Genomic DNA, 11942 nt, shown 5'->3' with positions numbered 1-11942 from the left:
CGTGAACCCGGGAGGCCAAGTTTGCAGTGAGCCGAGATCCGGCCACTGCACTCCAGCCTGGGCGACAGAGCAAGACTCCTTCTCAAAAAAAAAAAAAAAAAAAAAAAAAAAAAAAGAAAGAAAAACTTTAGGCAACATAAAGCTAACAGAGTTTATTTGAGCATTAAAGGATTCATTAACTGGGCAACACTCAAAACTGGAAGAGGTTCAGAGATCTCTCTCCTGATCTCTAGTGATCCGTAGTGTGAGCAGGGAGATTTATAGGCTGAAGATGGAAGTACAGTAAAGACATTACTTGATTGACTACCGCTAGGTGTTTTCCTTATTTGGGTATAGTTTGAGGTTCTTAATTTTATAACCAATTGGCTAGTTGACTTTCTGTGATTGGTTAAAGCTCAATTCAAAATTAATCAGATACAAGGAATGCCTCTAACTTATGTTTTGATTTGCTTGTATAAGGGTTCTGGGTACAGAAACAACTCCAGGCAAATGGCTTTCTGCTTTTTTTTTTTTTTTTTGGCAGAGGGCTGAGGGTGGGGGCGGGGACAGGATCTCACTCTGTCAATCAAGCTGCCATGTGGTGGTACCATAAGTGCTCACTACAGCCTTGACCTGGGCTAAGCTGATCCTCCCACCTCAGCCTTCTGAGTGGCTGGGACTACAGCTGCGTGCCACCACACCTGGCTAATTTAGTTACTTTTTGTAGAGATGGGATCTTGCCAGTTGCCTAGGCTGGTCTCAATCTCCTGGGTGCTAGCGATCCTCCTGCTTTAGCCTCCCAAAGTGCTGGATTACGGGCATGAGCCCCTGCACCTGGCCAAAAATTACTTTCTATATCATCAAGTGAGGTATTTCTATACAATTCTACTTTTCATAATTACCAAACCAAGTGTATAATGCATTATGTTAATTCAATCAAATATTTAACATAAATAATAGCTTCATGTGTAAGAAATTTTCAACACTTAGATTTTTGGTCTAGAAACTTATACATTTTGAATTTTAATGTATTACATATTTTTACTGCAGAGTAATATAGTAGGATGATCACTAAAATTTTTCATAATACATATATATTACACTAGGATACAATTCTGTGGGGGAAGTGGAATAGAAATACAAATGTGAATGAGAAAAAGGAACCACATAAAATGTCCTACTACTAAAGAATTTATCATCTGTGTACTTTTTAAAGAAATGATGGTAAGTGCCAAATCAATAACATATTTTTACTGAGGCAGGAGGATTGCTTGAATCCGGGAGTTTGAGATCAGCCTGGGCAACATACGGAGATCCTGTCTCTACAAAAATTTAAAAAAAATTAGCCAGGCATGGTGGCACATGCCTGTAGTCCCAGCTACTTGGCAGGCTAAGGTAGGAGGATTGCCTGAGCCTGGGAGGTTGAAGCTGCAGTGGGCCATAATCCTGCCACTGCATCCCAGCCTGAGCTACAGGGAGAGATCTTGTCTCAAAAAAAGTCAATCAATCAATCCATCAATCAATGAAAAGTAATTCTTGAAATAGCTCATAATTTTTCAATGAAAAAAGTTTTTTTTTGGCTGAAATGGGACAGGTTTACCCGCCTTTTCAGTTTTATGGATGTACGTGATGAAAAAACTGGTTAACAAATAGACAAAAATCGAAGTTTTGTGTAATGCCATCTCTCAATTATTTTGAATTCTTGGGGAATTACATGCTAAAAGCTATATAGAAATTAGGTTCGTAGGGCTGCCATCACATAAGACTGCAAACTGAGTGGCTTAAAACAGCACAGATTTATTGTCTTACTGCTCTGGAGGCTAGAAGTCTGAAATCAAGGTGTTAGCTGAGCCAAACTCTCTGACAGCTCTGGAGGTGAACGGCTTCCTGCTGTTCCTGCTTTTGTTTTTTGCTGGCAATCCTGGGAGTTCCTTGGCTTGTAGATGCAACATTCCAGTCATATGGCCGTATTCTCCCCAAGTTTCTCAGGTTTTCTTCCCTTTGTATGTGTCTTGCCTCTGTGTCCAAATTTCTCCTTTTCATAAAAAGATGAGTCCTATTGGATTAGGGCTCTTCCTAATGGCAACATTTTAATTTGATTATCTCTATAAAGACTCTATTTCCAAATAAGATCACATTCCAAAGTACTGGGAAATAGGACTTCAACATATATTTTTGGGGGTGGGGAACACAATTAAACTCACAACACCGTGCATATGTGTTTTATAAGATTAGCTGACATCCCAATTAACTCTTCATTCAATTTTGTTGAAAATAAATAATTGAAAACCACCTGATGTTGAAAAATCATCTGCTGTCCAGTCATCAGAGTCATTTATTTAACTCAGTTTACACCAGTGCTTCAAATTCTCCTCTCACTGGGCATTCTGAAGCCTTTTTCACCAGGAGGCACCTCGCCTTCACGCAGTTCTGGGGTGAGATGCCTGCTTTTCGTTTTCAGTGGGAGAAGGGTGGATGGGAATGGGGCAGATCTATTTTAGGTGCGTGTACAACTGAATTCGAGGATCTGAAAATGGATTATTGTAAAACTGCTCTTGCCCGGTACCCAGTTGGTATGTGTGCCCAAGTGTGAAATTTTCTGTCTTAAAGATGAAGTAGTTCACCAAACTGAGTGGAAGCCAGGTTTTTACTAGTTTGAGGAAATCGCACAAAGGCAGTCTGCTAAAAACATGCAGAATTGTTGGGATAGAGTAAATTATCCAATGTGTCTAGTGTGTGGGCTGTTTGAGAGAATGAGAAGGGAGATGGGGCTGCATTGGTGGGAGTCATTGTAAAATATGCAGGGCTGTAGAAAGAACTCTAGAATTGATTCTTTAGGCAATGGGGGCCTAGTAGGCAGCCTTGGTAGACACAGACCTCTTTTAGCTACTTCTCTTTTGCTATACATATGTAGAAGGACTCTGTAGGTATTTAAAACAATATTAGGAAAGAAATAAGAACAATTGCCACAGAGACAGTTACTTAGCAATCAAAGCATTACCCCTTGCTCAGGATAAAATAATTCTAAAAAGGTATTTTGGGGGACTTTAATTTTTAAAAGTAGCAGTTAATGTGAAAATAACCTACTATTACGATAACTAGATATTAAGGACAGCATAATGAAATGACTGAGGGTCACTGTAATCTGACTCTGTTAATGAGTAATATAGTTCAAATAAATTATAGTTCAATTGAACATTATACAGTCCTGAAAAAGAATGGGCTGTATCTATGCATGTTGATGTGAACTCAGCTTTAAGATACAATGTTGAGTAAAAAAAAAAAGTTGTAGAAAAAGAATATATACTTTTACATGAGAGATGTTTCTGGAAAGTGTTAGAAGGCACTGGTAACAGTGGTTGTCTCTGGAGAGGCAGATTGGAAGGCAGGAGGCTAATGGAGGGGGTAAGGGAAGTCTTACTTTTCACTGTGAATTTCTTCTTCGATCACCTCTCCTTCCACGCCCTATTTATTTATTGATTTAGAGATGGAGTCTCACTCTGTTGCCCAGGCTGGAGGGCAGTAGCACGATCTCAGCTCACTGCAACCTCCGCCTCCCAGAATCAAGCAATTCTCCTGCCTCAGCCTCCCAAGTAACTGGGATTACAGGCGTCCGCCACCACACCTGGCTAATTTTTGTACTTTTAGTAGAGATGGGGTTTTGCCACATTGGCCAGGCTGATCTCAAACTCTTGACCTCAGGTGATCCTCCCACCTCAGCCTCCCAAAGTGCTGGAATTAGAGGCGTGAGCCACTGCACCCAGCCCCCATTTTTTATTTTGAAGAAAACAAATTAAAAACACAAAACCAAGGTCAAAATGAAAACAAACAAAAAACCAAAACCCAACACGTCTGAGAAGACTATTATAAAGAACTACCATAGTATTATAGTGATATAATTAAAAAACAGAACTAAATTCGAAGTTGGTTACAAATCAATCATCATTTATTTATATTCAACTATTTTTCCAAGTTTATTGAACAAGAAGTAAAAAGCAATAATAAGTAGAATACTCAGTAACGTTTTACTTATACATTTTAGACTAATTTCATTTTTGGGGGGTTGAGTAGGGGGACAGAATCTCACTCTGTCACCCAGGCTGGAGTGCCGTGTCATGACCTCAGCTCACTACAACCTCTGCCTCCCGGGTTCAAGCAATTCTCGTGACTTACCCTCCCAAGTAGCTGGGTCTGCAGGTGTGCGCTAACACTCCTGGCTAATTTTTGTATTTTTAGTAGAGACAGGGTTTTACCATGTTGCCCAGGATGGTCTGGAACTCCTGGCCTCAAATGATCCGCCTGCCTCAGCCTCCCAAAGTGCTGGGATTACAGGTGTGAACCACTGTGCCCTGTAATTTTAGACTAATTTCTTTCAAAAACTCAGTCAACTCAAAGTAGTATTAATTTATTGGTCTACTTAGGATAGCTCCTTTTGGCCATCATTCTTGAAGATTTGCTTCTACTTTTTGTAAAGCTTCTCATCTTTTGTTTGTATAAAATTGATCAGATTTGCTAATAATTTAATATTATTTAATAATTAGAAAAGTTTTTTCACCAGCCTGACCAATATGGAGAAACCTCGTCTCTACTAAAAAAATACAAAAAAGTTAGCTGTGCATGGTGACGCACGCCTGTAATCTCAGCTACTTGGGAGGCTGAGGCAGGAGAATCGCTTGAACTCGGGAGGCAGAGGTTGTGGCGAGCCAAGATCGCGCCATTGCACTCCAGCCTGGGCAACAACAGAGAAATTTCGTCTCAAAAAAAAAAAAAAAAAGAAAAAGAAGTAAAGAAAGAAAGAAAGGAAGGAAGAAAAGTTTTTTCTGTGTCTGAATTTTAAATTAGTTCCCAAATTTTAGAAATGCTTCTCTGGCCGGGCGCGGTGGCTCAAGCCTGTAATCCCAGCACTTTGGGAGGCCGAGACGGGCGGATCACGAGGTCAGGAGATCGAGACCATCCTGGCTAACACGGTGAAACCCCGTCTCTACTAAAAAATACAAAAAACTAGCCGGGCGAAGTGGCGGGCGCCTGTAGTCCCAGCTACTTGGGAGGCTGAGGCAGGAGAATGGCGTGTACCCGGGAGGCGGAGCTTGCAGTGAGCTGAGATCCGGCCACTGCACTCCAGCCTGGGCGACAGAGCGAGACTCCGTCTCAAAAAAAAAAAAAAAAAAAAAAATCCATTTACCTATCCTACAACAGCAAAATGAAGATGACCGCTCTATTCTCAATGACAATTTCATTTTTCTAGATATCACCAGTTCTTTACAGAATCTCTTCTTCACTTTATGCCATGTAATAAAAAAAATTAGCAAGACATTATTCTTGTGGGATGACATAAATGTTTTTAAAACATCCTATAAGTAAAAAAAAAAAAAAATTGTTACATCAACATGTTTATAATGAAAACAAGAATGAGATACCACTATATACCTATTAGAAGGTGAAAATCCCAAATTCTGACAATACAAAATGCTGACAAAGATGTGGAACAGCAGGAACTCTCATCCACTACTGGTGGGAATGTAAAATTCCACTCAGAAGACAGTTGACAGTTTCGTACAAACCTAAACATACTCCTACCATACGATCCAGTTTATCGCTGTCCTTGGCATTTGCCCAGACGGGTTGAAAAGTTATGTCCACACAAAACCCTGCACATGGGTATTTATAGAAGCATTATTCATAATTGTCAAAACTTGAATGCAACCAAGATATCCTTCAGTAGGTAAATGGATAAAGGAGCTGTGGGTACATCCAGGCAACACAATATTATTCAGCGCTTAAAAAGAAATGAACTACCAAGCCACGAAAAGACGTGGAGGAAACTCAAACGCATATTGCTAAGGGAAATATGCTATCTGAAAAGGCTGAATACTGTATGAGTCTAACTGTAAGACATTCTGGTTATGGCAAAATCATGGAGACAGCAGAAAGATCAATGGTTACTAGGGGTTATAGAGGAGGGAGAGAGACAGGGAGGGATGACCAACACCAAGATGTAAAACCAAGGGTAAACTCTAATATAAACTATGCACTTTGAGTAGTAATAATGTGTTCATATAGGTTCATAAGTTGTAACAAAATGTACCACTCTGGTGGGGGAGTTGCTAGTGGGGAAGGCTACGCAGGTGTGGAATGGGATATGTGAGAACTCTCTGTATTTTCTGCTCAAACTTCCTGTGAACCTAAAACTGTTCTAAGAAATAAAGTCAATTAAGAATGTTAACAATTATCCTTACATGCAAGGCTTATTGGTCATTTTTCCCTCCTTTGTACTTTTCAGGTTTTCCAAGTTGTGGTTTGTGGGTTTTTTTGTTTGTTTGTTTTTGTTTTGTTTTGTTTTTATCACAGAGGGCAGGGCAAGTTTGTAATCCCAGCACTTCGGGAGGCCGAGGCTTGAGCTGAGTTTAAGACCAGCCTGGGCCGGGCGCGGTGGCTCAGGTCTGTAATCCCAGCACTTTGGGAGGCCGAGGCGGGTGGATCAGGAGATCGAGACCATCCTGGCTAACACGGTGAAACCCCATCTCTACTAAAAATACAAAAAATTAGCCGGGCGTGGTGGTGGGCGCCTGTGGTCCCCATTATTCCGGAGGCTGAGGCAGAAGAATCGCTTAAACCCGGGAAGAAGCAGAGGTTGAGTGAGCCAAGATCACACCACTGCACTCTAGCCTGGGTGAGAGCAAGATTCTGTCTCAAAAAAAAAAAAGACCAGCCTGGGCAACATGGCAAAACTTTACCTTCACAAAAAAACACAAAAATTAAGGCCGGACATGGTGGCTCACGCCTGTAATTCCAGCACTTTGGGAGCCCGAGGCAGATGGATCACCTGAGTCAGGAGTTCGAGATGAGCCTGGTCAACGTGGTGAAACCCCAACTCTACTAAATACAAAAATAGCTGGACATGGTGGGGTGTGCCTGTAATCCTAGCTACTTGAGAGGCTGAGGCAGGAACATCGCTTGAACTGGGACCTGGGAGGCAGAGGTTGCAGTGAGCCGAGATCTCGCCATTGCACTTCAGCCTGGGCTACAGAGCGAGACTCTGTCTCAAAAAAACAAAAAACAAAAACAGAAAATTAGCTGGATGTGGTGGCAGGCGCCTGTCGTCCTAGCCGTCGGGAGGCTGAGGTAGGAGGATCCCTTCAGCCCAGGAGGTGGAGGGTGCAGTGAGTCATAATCATTCCACTGACTCCAGCCTAGGCGACAGAGTAAGACCTTGTTGAAAGAAAGAAAAAATAGGCCGGGTGAGGTGGCTCACTCCTGTAATCCCAGCACTTTGGGAGGCCAAGGCGGGCAGATCACGAGATCAGGAGTTCGAGACCAGCCTGGCCAATATGGTGAAATGCGGATTCTACTAGAAGTACAAAAATTAGCTGGGCGTGGTGGCGGGCGCCTGTAGTCCCAGCTACTCAGGAGGCTGAGACAGAAGACTCGCTTGAATCCGGGAGACTGAGATTGCAGCGAGCCGAGGTCACACCCCTGCGCTCCAGCCTGGGTGACAGAGCGAGACTTCGTCAAAAAAAAAAAAAAGAAAAGAAGGAAGGAAGCAAGGAGCGAGATTGAAAAAAAAAGAAGGAAGAAAGGAAGGAAAGAAAAAGAAAGAAAGGAAGAAAAAGAAAGAAAGAAAGGAAGAAAAAAAAGAAAGAAAGAAAAGACGTGAATGCTCACACCCATAATTCCAACACTTTGGGAGATTTAGGTGGGAGGATTACTTAAACCCAGGAGTTGGAGACCAGCCTGGACTGTTAATATAGTGAGACCCTTCTCTACAAAATAAACAATAAAAAAATTCAGCTGGGTATGGTGGCACGTGCCTGTGGTCCCAGCTACTTAGGAGGCTGAAATAAATAAATAAATGATTTTTTAAAATTAAAAAAATTAAAATCATTGTGTACATATTACCTTTGGAGGTAGGGAAAAGTATTAAAAACTTAATGTAATGATTCAAAACTTTCAGATCAGCTTAATTTTATATTTTAATCTTTTAGTGAACAGCTACTGGCAAATTAAGTTTAGCCTAAAATTACCTGCTTACATATTTTAAGTTTGGCCTAAAAGTTTCCCCTTACAGAGTGAACTGCAACCAGCTGGATATGTAAACAGAATGTAACCCATTCTTGTACCAGTCACGGAGTTTTGGCCAATCACAGGCAGCCAGCTGTTCAAACCATGTTGAAATAAGGCAAATGACAAGCTCTAACCAATCAGGATGTTTTTGGGCCTCATTTCTGTTTTCTTTAAGTCACTTTCCTTTTTCTACCCATAATTCTCTCTGACCACATAGCCCCTGCAAAGTCATTCTGAACCTCTTCTGGTTCCGGGTCCTGCCAAATTAGCAAATCATTCTTTGCTCAATTAAATTGTTAAATTTAATTTGTCTAAAGTTTTGGTTTAACACTACCCAGTACAGAAATTCACTAAATAACAGTTGACAATATAAGGGGTCCTTTCAGCTCATTATTTTATAAAATCATAGAATTTATTGCTGGAAAGGATCTCGTAAATAATCTAATCTTCCCCCTTAAAATTTGCTTCTGTTTTGCAGTGAGTACCTCTAAAGCAAGCTTGTCCAACCAGTAGCCAGCAGGCGGCATGTAGCCCAGGACGGCTTTGAATGCATGTGGTCCAACACAAATTTTGTAAACTTTCTTAAAATGTAAGATTTTTTTTGTGTGTGTGATTTTTAGATTTATTTTGGCTCATCAGCTATCATTAGTGTATTTTATGTGTGGCCCAAGACAATAATTCTTCCAACGTGGGCCAGGGAAGCCAAAAGATTGGACACCCATGCTCTAAAGCTTAGATGGAATTTGGTGGGCTATGCTGCCTGGGAGATAAATGAATAACAAGAAAGCACAGGTAACAACAGCAAAAACAGACAAATGAGATACATTAAAAAGCTTCTGTATAATAAAGGAAACAAGAGAGTGAAGAGACAACCTATGAAATGGGAGACTGTATTTACAAACCATATGTCTGATAAGGGATTACTATCCACAATATATAAGGAACTCAAATAACTCAATAGGAAGAAAGCAACCCAATTTAAAAATGGGCAAAGGAGCCAGACGCGGTGGCTCACTCCTGTAATCCCAGTGCTTTGGGAGGCTGAGGCAGGTGGATTAGTTGAAGTCAGGAGCTCAAGACCAGCCTGGCCAACGCGATGAAACCACATCTCTACTAAAAACGCCTGTAATTCCAGCTACTTGAGAGGTTGAGGCAGGAGGATCGCCTGAACCTGGGAGGTGGGTGTTGCAGTGAGCTGAGATGGGGCCACTGCACACCAGCCTGGGTGACAGAGCTAGACTCTATCTCAAAAATAAAATAAAATAAAATAAAATAAAATAAAATAAAATAAAAAAGACAGACAAAAGAATACACATGCTGGCAATGATGTGGAAGAAAGGGAACCCTTGCACACTGTTGCTGGGAATGTAAATTAATAGTGATGATGGAAAACAGTGTGATGGTTTCTCAAAAAAATAAATTGACTACCATATGATCCAGTAATTCCGCTAGTGAATATATACCCAAAGGAAGTGAAATCAGTTCCTTCAGGTGGTGCCTATACTCTCATGTTCATTGCAGTATTATTCACAATAGCCAGGATATGGAATCTATGTAAGTGTCCATCAACAGATGAATGGATAAAGAAAATGTGGCATATATACACTATGGAATACTATTCAGCCTTAAAAAGAAGGAAATCCTGTTGTTTGTGACAACATGGATGAACCTGAAGGACAGTATGTTAAGTGAAATAAGCCAGGCACAGAAAGACAAATACCACATAATCTCACATATTATGAACTCATAGAAGCAGAGCGTAGAATGGTGATTACTTGGCGCTGGGGTGGTGACATGGGAGTTTGGTGGAATTTAGAGGATATGGGTCAAAAGATAGAAGTTTTAGCTACATAGGAGGAAGCTCAAGAGAATGTACACCGTATTGTGCAACAAGGTGTTTAAAATCAATAACAGTATATTGTATTCTTGAAAATAGCTGAGAGTAGATTTTTAAGTGTTTCTACCACAAAAAATAACAAGTATGTGAGGTTATGCCTATATTATTTAGTCATTGCACAATGTATATATGTTTCAAAACATTGTATTGTACACAGTAAATATATTCAATTTTTTGCCAATTAAAATAAATACATTTGATTTAACAGGAGAAACACGGGGGGGCTCTTATTCCAGTGTGAACTGATAAGGAAGAGTGAAGGGCAATGTTTCTTAAGACTATAGGTGCAAACACTTTTTATTACTCAATAATAAAGCCACAGGAACTCAGAGGAAAGGAATACTTACAATAAACTGGAAAAATGAGATGGGGTTGGTTGGAGGCATTGGGATCCCAAAGGATGAGAAGATTATAAGGAGAGAAGAAGGGGTTTTCCTTTAAGGGCCTAGGATGTACAATTCCCTCAGTTCACTGAAGAAACTGAGGCTCAGAAACTGGAGGGTCACTACTATGGTTTGAATGTTTGTCCCCTCCACAGCTCATGTTGAAATGTAATTGGTATTGTGATGGTATCAAAAAGTGAGACCTTTAAGAGATTCGAGCCCTCATGAACGGATTAATGCTGTCATCAGGGAAGTAGGTTTCCTCATTGCAGGACGGGGCTTGCCCCTTCTTGCTCTTACTCTCATCCTCTCTCAGCCTTTCAGACATGTGATGCCTTCCTTGATGTTATGACATAGCAAGAAGGCCCATGACAGATGCCAACACCTTGATATTGGACTTCCCTGCCTCCAGAATGGTGAGTCAGTAAATTTCTGTTACTGATAAATTACCCAGTCTTAGGTATTCTGTTATAGAAGCACTAAATGAACTAAGACAGTCACAAAGCTAACAAGTAGTGGAATTAGCATTAACTTCACCTCTGCATACTTTTCCAAGCATTGTTAATAAGCTTCATTACTCTTTCATAAAGTGTAAAACATGTTGATAGGAAAGAATAAGTATTTCATATATTTAGGAAGAATGGCAACTTAAATCTCTATTTGTAAAATTTCAATCTATATAGGCTGGGCGCAGTGGCTCATGCCTGTAATCCCAGCACTTTGGGAGGCCAAGGCGGGCAGATCAGGAGGTCAAGAGATCGAGACCATCCTGGCCAACATGGTGAAACCCTGTCTCTACTAAAAACACGAAAACTAGCTGGGTGTGGCGGCGCGTGCCTGCAGTCCCAGCCACTCGGGAGGCTGAGGCAGAGAGTTGCTTGAACCCAGGAGGCAGAGGTTGCAGTGAGATTGCACCACTGCGCTCTAGCCTGGCGACAGAGCAAGACTCTGTCTCAAAAAAAAAAAAAAAAAAAAAAAATTCAATCTATGGTTCATTTGAGATTACTCTCAGTTTCTGATATCATCTTGTGTTTTTTCAACTGATTTAGGACTTAAATTTATCCATGACTTGCTCTCTGCAGAGTAATATTTTTCAAACCACAGTTTGTAAGCCATGAAATGAACTTGGTGTGTTGCAACTATTATCTATTTATTTAAAAATAAGGACTAAAACTGTATAGACTAGATTTAAATATACTAGAATGGATAATATTAAAATGCATCTAAGACAGTGAAAGGTAATTATTCCATGAATCCTGTGTTTCAGTCATATAGTCACGTATCTAGTAGGGGTTTGTACTGGGTGCTGATGTACAATGCCTATCCCAGTAGTTATCATGGTCAAAAAAAGTTTATCTGCCACTGATCTAAAATGCATTATTTAGTGCTATGTTTAAAATTTTTTAAGATGACATGTTTAAGAGTTAAAATTTAAGAATGAAGACAAAGCTATCTAGAGAGGCCGTATAATGAGGTGGTTAATGGCATGGATTCTGGAGCCAAGAATCCTAGGGCCAAGGAACTTCACCCTTTCTCCACAACTATGAAGGAAAATTATAGATTTTTGGTTGCTATAATATCAAACATCAGTATAAGCAAGTTATAAATGTCAACATCTTAAA

This window comes from Macaca thibetana, chromosome 17 (assembly GCF_024542745.1).
Source record: "Macaca thibetana thibetana isolate TM-01 chromosome 17, ASM2454274v1, whole genome shotgun sequence".
NCBI classification, from domain to species: Eukaryota; Metazoa; Chordata; class Mammalia; order Primates; family Cercopithecidae; genus Macaca; species Macaca thibetana.
This window is presented reverse-complemented; position numbering follows the sequence as displayed.